The sequence below is a fragment of the Oncorhynchus clarkii genome, chromosome 5, assembly GCF_045791955.1.
Source record: "Oncorhynchus clarkii lewisi isolate Uvic-CL-2024 chromosome 5, UVic_Ocla_1.0, whole genome shotgun sequence".
NCBI classification, from domain to species: domain Eukaryota; kingdom Metazoa; phylum Chordata; class Actinopteri; order Salmoniformes; family Salmonidae; genus Oncorhynchus; species Oncorhynchus clarkii.
Window position 1 is genome coordinate 62,727,341 of NC_092151.1, and position 9,478 is coordinate 62,736,818.

The 9,478-nt window shown below is 44.1% G+C and overlaps 1 protein-coding gene across 1 annotated transcript in view; it reads right to left on the reverse strand.

Annotated features, from left to right (window-relative positions):
* LOC139410155 (leucine rich repeat and Ig domain containing 3a) overlaps positions 1–8,387 on the reverse strand; it is a 36,186-nt gene extending 27,799 nt beyond the window's left edge. The window contains exon 1 of the mRNA XM_071155602.1: positions 8,191–8,387. The gene's annotated coding sequence lies outside the window, so the exon portion shown is untranslated. The remainder of the gene's footprint in view (positions 1–8,190) is intronic.
* Between the last annotated feature and the right edge of the window lie 1,091 nt (positions 8,388–9,478).

A 9,478-nucleotide genomic window follows, 5' to 3' on the forward strand; every position in this document is an offset into this window, starting at 1 on the left:
CTGTGGGAACGAACATAGTCTGTCCCACAGTTGGGTAAACAAGCAAGTTCATAGTAAACAAAGCATGCAGGAGTCATGAGGCAAATGGCATAACGCACAATAAAAAAATATAACGACTTGGGGCTAGCCATAACTTCAGAGTCAGTGTAGCAGACAAGTTGAGTAGGTGTCACAAACACTTGGGAGAAACTTTTTTCAGGACAAACTACAGAGCCACGTCTACAGAGAAATCAATCTAAAACGATTTGATTTAGCCCCTTGTTACAGAGGGAGAGAGAGGGAAGAAAATAGAGGTGTGGAGAGACCGAGTGACCATGACGAGTAAACAGTTGAAGGAAAGTCAAAAGGAGGGGAGAATAATTTAAATTACAGTTAAGGAAAAAGAGAAGTCTGCAGGATGATATGGCAGAAATTACAAATTGATGGAGAGGAAGCGAACAAAAAAAAAACATTTCCTGAAGAAGGAAAGAATTTGAAAAAAAAACTAATCACAAGAAACAGAGTAAAGGAGAAAGAGGGTTTAAGGGAAGGTGATGAGGGATTATACAATTTGACAGAACCAGGGAAGAAGAGAGAGTAGAAAAAAGGGTTTTGCCGAAGTTGAGGCGCTGCGGAGAGTGCAGACGTGTGTGATTGGATGGGTATTTGACAGGTGCTCTCTCCTGTCTCTCCGGTGTAAATCTCAGCGTTAGAGAAATACTACCCCACTGTGCAGTGGCCTTGCTAAAGTCTGCCTAATGCTCCAGGGAGAGTTCACACTGAACCGTGCAAACGACAGAGGTTCTGAGTTCTCCCTGATGAAAGCTTAGAATGAAAAAAGAGAGGGGAGGAATGTGGAAGGATTGGAGAGGAGGGAAAGATAGCAGGGGACTCAGCTGCTCTTTTTTTAGAGCTTATGGGAGAAAGGGAAGGAGAGAGGGATGAAGAGGGACTTAAGAGGAGGGGAAGGAGGACTCAGCTGCTTGCTCTCTATCCCAGTATGTGATTCCTACCCCTGCAAGCTGGGCCGGCCTCCCAACAGGAATAGTACTAAGTGAGATGTATCATACGTTTTTACAATCACATGTCATTTGAATCTACAATATAGATCATGAATTATTGATTATTTGCCTTATAGAAAATGCCACCAAAAGGCCAACAATAGAGTCTCAAATTACAATGGCGACAGTCTGTAGCATGTCTAGCGTAATGATAACCAACAAAATTGAGTCACACTAAATCTGTCAATTGAAATCAGAATTAATTGTAATTTTACTGACCCTGGATTTGGGCAGATGCTAACATAGAGGTCCCATATTCACCTCATAGCTTCCCAAAGGCTTGGGTAGGCAGCATGCCATGGTCTGCTCTGTACAATGAGGTCCCTGGGTAATTGGGTGCTGCACATCAAACACAGATCTCTTCTGACACCACACAGGAATTCACTGGCTTCACTGGAGCTGGGATAAAACAGCATGCTGTATAAACGCATGCAGGCAGTTAGTCTCAAAGAAACAGCACAGCCAAGCACACAAACAACAAACTCCCGACACACAGATAATAGGCCCCTTAGACAATGTTAACCCAGACACATCCACCAATCAGCCTTCACCACACCATGAACGAAGAAAGGCCGCTCCTCATCTGAAGTACGAGAGATTGATTGGTCTGAGATGAGAACGAGCGATGAGACAGGGAGAGGGGCAGGAAAGACATGCTAGATAGAGGATTGGAGAGGGAGATAGGTTCTGACAGTTTACTGCCATACAACTGGCCAATCTGTGAATCTGTGATGGTTGTGTATTTATTTCTAAGAAAGCTGCATAATTCATTTCAGCCAGATGCATGCTGGAGTGGAGAGAGGCATAGATGCCGCTGCATCCATTTCAACTCCCATGATGAATTCATGAACCAAAGGCGCTCCGTCCTCTTAACCTTAAGAGTGTGGCAATCCGGTGCAGAGAGATGAGTATACCTGTCAAATAGAGAGAATAGTGAATGCCATCCAGAAACACACCCACAATGCATACCAAATGTTCCTCAGCCCTGCTCGTCAAGGCTCTGAGAGAGGCGACACATACACACACATACTCACCAACAAAGTATTCCCCTCACTCTGTCTGTATACGGCAGTTAAACTAGCAGTTAAGGGTGTTGGGCCAGGGATTAAAAGGTTGCTGGTTTGAATATCCCGAGCTGGTTAGGTGAAGAATATGCCCATGTGCCCTTGAGCAAGGCACTTAAAACTATTTGCTCCTATAAGTTGCTCTGGATAAGAGTGTACTAAATGACAATAAAGCTAATGTATAAGCAGCCAGTGAAGTCAAATTCTCATGTGAGTTGACAGAAATATGCAGTGTGTGCACAGCATATCATAGATTCCAGTGCAGGCCTCAATACAATGAAAAGTCCTATCCATGTCTTTCATGTAGTTCAAAGCCTGGATTCTCAGCACTGTATTTCTGATCAAACTTGCTCTGGCAGTGAAGCTGAAAGATCTCACCATCAACTGTCACCAACATGTACAGAAATTCAATATCTTGGTTCCAAACATCCAGATAGAAATGGAATAGGTCCCTTCCCCTGCAAATGTAAAAAATAAAAAATAAAAAGTAGCAAATGACCTAAAAATACACTCCAACTCCTGGGATGCTTTTGGAGAGGAGGAGGAGGAGGCCTTTCTTCTCTTCCTCTTGCCGTCGGCTCTTCACATCACATACACATTAACCCTGCATAATGAAGGAAACAACTGGGTTTACAGTTTTCATCATTAGCTCCCCTCGCTGCCACACTTTGCCACAGCTCTCAGAAATAAAATATAATTTACTCGACTCCCTGCTGCTGGATAGCAGTGTCTGCTCTGCTCTGCTCTCCTTCTGCTGCTGTATCCTCTGCCTCCTCATAACATGATTTGATGAACTGACACATTATTATTTAATGCTGAACAGCTAAAATGTAGCATGCTTCTGAACGGATACCATGATCCCCTGCAATAGACAGAGAGGCTGATTGAGGAAAGCGCGGGTGGATGACTGAGCTCCAGCACAATGTGACTGATCACCCATCTTCACCTGTCACTCACTCCCCTGCTGAACGTTGCCAGTTCCAAGCTCAGTCGGCCCTGTAAACTATTAACTAACGTGCGTTAAATGCTCCATGTGAAAACGGATGGATCCATCTAACGTTAAATACTCCCATTTGCACAGAGCAGCAATCTGTTTAAGGCTGGTTACACAATAAATAGGGTTCTATTATGACTTATAGCCTGGGCCGGGGCTGTGTGTGGGAACAGTTATACAATATAACAGCTATTTTGGGCAAACACTTATAAATCAATCAAATTAAAGCCACCTGCTGGCAAGTGGTGGGCAGACCCTGGGCCGGGTAATCAAACACCCTGTGGACTCACATCAATCACATTATGGCACATTGGTACAACCAGCTTGTGGCTTGTGCGATGACTAGATGATTATTAAGCTAATTACATAATTAAAGAGCTGACCCAAACAATAGGTCCACACAGAGAGAGAGAACCTGAACCATCGTCCCCAAAGGCCCAAGCAAATAGGTGGGATAAAACAGGAATGCCAGAGACGCTATGGCCTATGAGTGATACAGCTACTGTAGTATAGAGCCTGTAGAACTCACCCTGCTGCCCCCACAACCCACTCATGTACCATACCGGAGAGAGATCTGTTTTATGGCCAGAAAGTCACACTATTTCAAGTGGAGCTGCCAGGCCCAGAAAATACATCAAATCAAATGAGGTGGAGACTGACAAGTATATAAACTCACAGCCCCCCCCTCGTAAAACTGCCCACTAGGTGATTTAGCGGCTCTGCGGCCACACTCAGTTACACCTAAAGGTTCATGTTTTTAACTGCTAGCCTCTTACACTACCATATCTCTATCTTCTGCCATTTTGTTGACCTTCTGAAAATAACAGGATCTAAGTGTTTCTGAGTGCATTTTAGAAAAACGATAACAAATATATTGTTGCTCAATAATTTATATGAAATGTGATGGGAAACCAACAACTAAAAACCTGAACAAAATGACTTGTTCACTCCTCAATATATATTCCAGGCTGTAGCAGATCACATTGACCATGCTACAGAAATAGCATATAGAAATAATAACCAGCTACAGCACGTACAGTATACCGCTACTAATGAGTGTTTTCTCTCAGCACCCTTGTATAGACATGACTTGTTCACTCTCTTTCATGCCGAAACCCAAAAGACATACAAAGTAATACAAATCCCTGTTTCCGCCTCTCCTCTGTTCTGCCCTGCTATTTTAGTATCTGCGCTGGCAGATGCTCTGGGTGCTACAAAGGGGATACAGGCAAACTCATTAGCTCAGATGCCAAATGTAACTACACGGCGGGTTCAAGGGCTCCGCTCAACAAGGGGACCGGGGAAACAGAGGAAATGCATTAGGGTTCGTGGAGGTGACAATTGGATAGGTGCGATATGATGATAAGATTGATGATAGGTCCACCTCTGATCGAACTGAGGAATATTCCCTATTGTTGCAGAATAATGTTACTTATTAGCTTTGGTCACCAGCAGGTAGACATCATAGTACAATACTGAATCAAGTTACATAATGGTGCTAATTCCAATCACTACACCTCTCTTGTACATAGTACACCTTCATAACAAGGCAATGTAGTAAATGAAAGCCCTCGCACAAACGTGTAAGACAGGCTCTTTTCAATGTTGTCAATCTGTCTCTTCAATTACTTTCATAAGCTGTGATCCAGGTTTGATGTTCTTAAGGTACGATTGATGTTGCCAAGGGACAGCGCTGCAGTTTGGCAAGGACAGGTCATTCTGAACTTTCATTATGCAACTGAGTGAGTGGGAGGTATATTTCAAGAGTGAACTGTCCAGCTGGACATTTTCACTGTGGCCACTGACATGCCACTAGTAGCCCCTGGGTTGTCCTCCACCACACCTCTACTTGTTCCCTCATTCTCTACTGCAGACTGTGATAGTAGCAGTGCATTAAGCCTGATGACAGGGGATGCATGGGTTTTACTGGCCTCGTAAAGCCATGATGGAACACAATGAAGCTCGGCACTGCCAGTACTGAGGAGATGTCCACTGTGCTCAAATGTGACATTACATCTTTATATGCAACAGCAGGAGATGGCAAAGGACCGCAGGCATAATGGATACATTGCACTCTGATGCATTCTGGATGCCATAAACATTCATTAGGACATTTCGTTATGGATGGACAGGGTTATACTGTGGCTAGATGCTGTTAAACACAATTGACTGAGCTGTATAAGTCCAATAGCTACTGGTGCCCTTCTGTTTCTGAAGAACCAATATCCCATCCAATATCCCATAATAGACCAAGTATAATCGCATCTCATCTTATCTCTCACGTAACAAACATCAGGAAAACCAATAAGGACAGGCATCATCAGAAATAACTCCAGGCATATAGGCAGGTGAATTGGATAGGAGAACTGAACTGCATTCCACCAGCAGTTATTGTTTCGCTTGTCTGTCTGTCTGCCTGCCTGTCTCTCTCTCTCTCTCGGTCTGCGTGTCTAGGGAGGCTGGAAGCCCTAGAGGAGCTCCACAGTCAGTCAGTCCCACTAAGCCAGTTAGACTGACTGTGGCAGCCACAGTCAGTCAGACAACACGTCCCCCTCACCGTGATACGCCTGCAGGATCGATCCTGGGGTGCAACCTTCTCTCAGGCCCATGTCCTGGTAATTAAGATCTAATTGTGTGAGGATGAGCAAAGACACAGGCCGAGCAGGGCGGCACAGAGGAAGCAAATAGAGAAGACACGTTTTAGGGACAAGGAGAGAATACCCACCTACAGAGATAACAAGATCAGATGTCTGTTTTCAAAGGAGCTAGACAATCTATTGCTATCACTAGCCGGCTTCCAACCGGTTACTCAACCTTGCACCTTAGAGGCTGCTGCCCTATACACATAGACTTGGAATCACTAGCCACTTTAATAATGGAACACTAGTCCCTTTCATAATGTTGACATACTGCTTTTCTCATCTCATATCTATATACTGTATTCTATTCTACTGTATTTTAGTCAATGCCGCTCCAACATTGCTAGATCTAATATTTATGTACAGTGGGGCAAAAAAGTATTTAGTCAGCCACCAATTGTGCAAGTTCTCCCACTTAAAAAGATGAGAGAGGCCTGTAATTTTCATCATAGGTACACTTCAACTATGACAGACAAAATGAGAGAAAAAAAATCCAGAAAATCACATTGTAGGATTTTAAATGAATTTATTTGCAAATGATGGTGGAAAATATGTATTTGGTCAATAACAAAAGTTTATCTCAATACTTTGTTATTTACCCTATGTTGGCAATGACAGAGGTCAAATGTTTTCTGTAAGTCTTCACAAGGTTTTCACACACTGTTGCTGGTATTTTGGCCCATTCCTCCATGCAGATCTCCTCTAGAGCAGTGATGTTTTGGGGCTGTTGCTGGGCAACACGGACTTTCAACTCCCTCCAAAGATTTTCTATGGGGTTGAGATCTGGAGACTGGCTAGGCCACTCCAGGACCTTGAAATGCTTCTTACCAAGCAACTCCTTCGTTGCCCGGGCGGTGTGTTTGGGATCATTGTCATGCTGAAAGACCCAGCCACGTTTCATCTTCAATGCCCTTGCTGATGGAAGGAGGTTTTCACTCAAAATCTCACGATACATGGCCCTATTCATTCTTTCCTTTACACGGATCAGTCGTCCTGGTCCCTTTGCAGAAAAACAGCCCCAAAGCATGATGCTTCACAGTAGGTATGGTGTTCTTTGGATGCAACTCAGCATTCTTTGTCCTCCAAACACGACGAGTTGAGTTTAACAAAAAGTTATATTTTAGTTTCAACTGACCATATGACATTCTCCCAATCTTCTTCTGGATCATCCAAATGCTCTCTAGCAAACTCAGACGGGCCTGGACATGTACTGGCTTAAGCAGGGGGACACGTCTGGCACTGCAGGATTTGAGTCCCTGGCGGCGTAGTGTGTTACTGATGGTAGGCTTTGTTACTTTGGTCCCAGCTCTCTGCAGGTCATTCACTAGGTCCCCCCATGGGGTTCTGGGATTTTTGCTCACCGTTCTTGTGATCATTTTGACACCACGGGGTGAGATCTTGCGTGGAGCCCCAGATCGAGGGAGATTATCAGTGGTCTTGTATGTCTTCCATTTCCTAATAATTGCTCCCACAGTTGATTTCTTCAAACCAAGCTGCTTACCTATTGCAGATTCAGTCTTCCCAGCCTGGTGCAGGTCTACAATTTTGTTTCTGGTGTCCTTTGACAGCTCTTTGGTCTTGGCCATAGTGGAGTTTGGAGTGTGACTGTTTGAGGTTGTGGACAGATGTCTTTTATACTGATAACAAGTTCAAACAGGTGCCATTAATACAGGTAACGAGTGGAGGACAGAGGAGCCTCTTAAAGAAGAAGTTACAGGTCTGTGAGAGCCAGAAATCTTGCTTGTTTGTAGGTGACCAAATACTTATTTTCCACCATAATTTGCAAATAAATTCATTAAAAACCCTACAATGTGATTTTCTGGATTTTTTTCTCTCATTTTGTCTGTCATAGTTGAAGTGTACCTATGATGAAAATTAAAGGCCTCTCTCATCGTTTTAAGTGGAAGAACTTGCACAATTGGTGGCTGACTAAATACTTTGCCGCACTGTATTTCTTAATTCCATTCTTTTAGATTTGTGTGTATTGTTGTTAATTGTTAGATACTACTCCACTGCTGGAGCTAGGAACACAAGCATTTCGCTACACCCGCAATAACATCTGCTAAATATGTGTATGTGACCAATAAAATTGGATTTGATTATCTGTTATGACTCCATAACCCCCAAACCTAATTTGACCTGAGGCTGATGTAGAAACAACAAACAGAGCCTCAGAGAAATAACCGAAGGGTTGGGATGACACTGATGTGATAGGAAACCACACAAAAGTCCACAAGGCAGGGAGTCAAAACAGGATGAAGAGACAGTATCCATTCACGTATCTATGACCTAATCTGTGGTTTGAGAACCTAATTAAATAATGTTTGTATGCCTTCAGTTAATTACAGGTGGGTGTCAGTGTCGGAGTATCCATTCTTAGTTCTCTCTGTTCGGTGTCTATACTGGGTGCATGCCTGTGTGTGGAGCTTGTGTATCAGAGGAAGTTGGCTTACCCAGGACTGGAACTTGACTGGTCCATCCACATTCGCAAACCTGTTCCTCACTCAGCGTGTATGTGTCTGTGCGTCTCTGGTTCCGTGGTCTGTCCGTCCGGAGAGTGTGTGCTGTACTGTGATGTTGTTACTCCAGCTTCCTATAGCAGTCAGTGAGCCTCCAGCTTCCTATAGCAGTCAATGAGCCTCCAGCTTTCTATAGCAGTCAGTGAGCCTCCAGCTTTCTATAGCAGTCAGTGAGCCTCCAGCTTTCTATAGCAGTCAGTGAGCCTCCAGCTTTCTATAGCAGTCAGTGAGCCTCCAGCTTGTAGCATCAGCCGCTGAGCCTGACTGCAAATCGCTTTGTTCCCCCTCTCCCCCGCGCTACCTCCCTATCTATAGAGCATCTACTAACTCCCTCTTCCTCTGCAGATAAAAAGGCAACTGAAGTCTCTCTACTCTCTCTGTTCTTTGTGTTCCAGACCCAGAACCTGGATCCCAGTAGGCACGGGGCTTTGTGTCTAGGGGAGGATGCCACAGTGAAAGCCTGGACTGGTGGCGGTGTGCTCTTTCACTACGGGAGCATGCGTGTAAGGGAGAGATAGCCCTGCGAGTAAATGTGTGTGTAAGGGAGAGAGATAGCCCTGCGAATAAATGTGTGTGTAAGGGAGAGAGATAGCCCTGCGAGTAAATGTGTGTGTAAGGGGAGAGATACTGCCGCTACGGCTGCTGCTGTTCAGTGGAACTCATTATGCACTGTTGCTGCCGCTCCACTTCACTGACTGTTTAGCTTCACAACTTACTCTGATGGTCAATAAACTGCTTAGGGATCATCTCAAAAGTCCCCCCCCCCCCAGTAAGTCGTCGTCCCCCCCCCCCCCCCCCCAGTAAGCTCTGAAGCTGAGAATGAGGAGATAACTTTTGCTTTACCTTCAGGCATTTCACACAGATATTTTATACTTAAGCCATGCTGTTTAATCACAGAGTAAATTTGAGCCTGAGGCATTGCAGGAGTGTCATATTCAGGTGAACACAGACTGTACCCAATTTCATCCTCTACTGCTGGCTGACTTACTTTCCCTTTATTGTCACTTAGAGACAGCACTTAGTGTGCACTGATGGAGAATCTCTATGCAAAATGTAGCAAATGCGAACACATTTATATTATGTAAGGAACCACCCAGTGATAATATGGAAGGGGTGATATTGTTTTTCTGTACTAGCACCACTCCTACTTAAAGTATTGGAATGTAGTTGCCCACATACATGTTCATAATCATATTTCAGCCTACATTATAATATTATCATA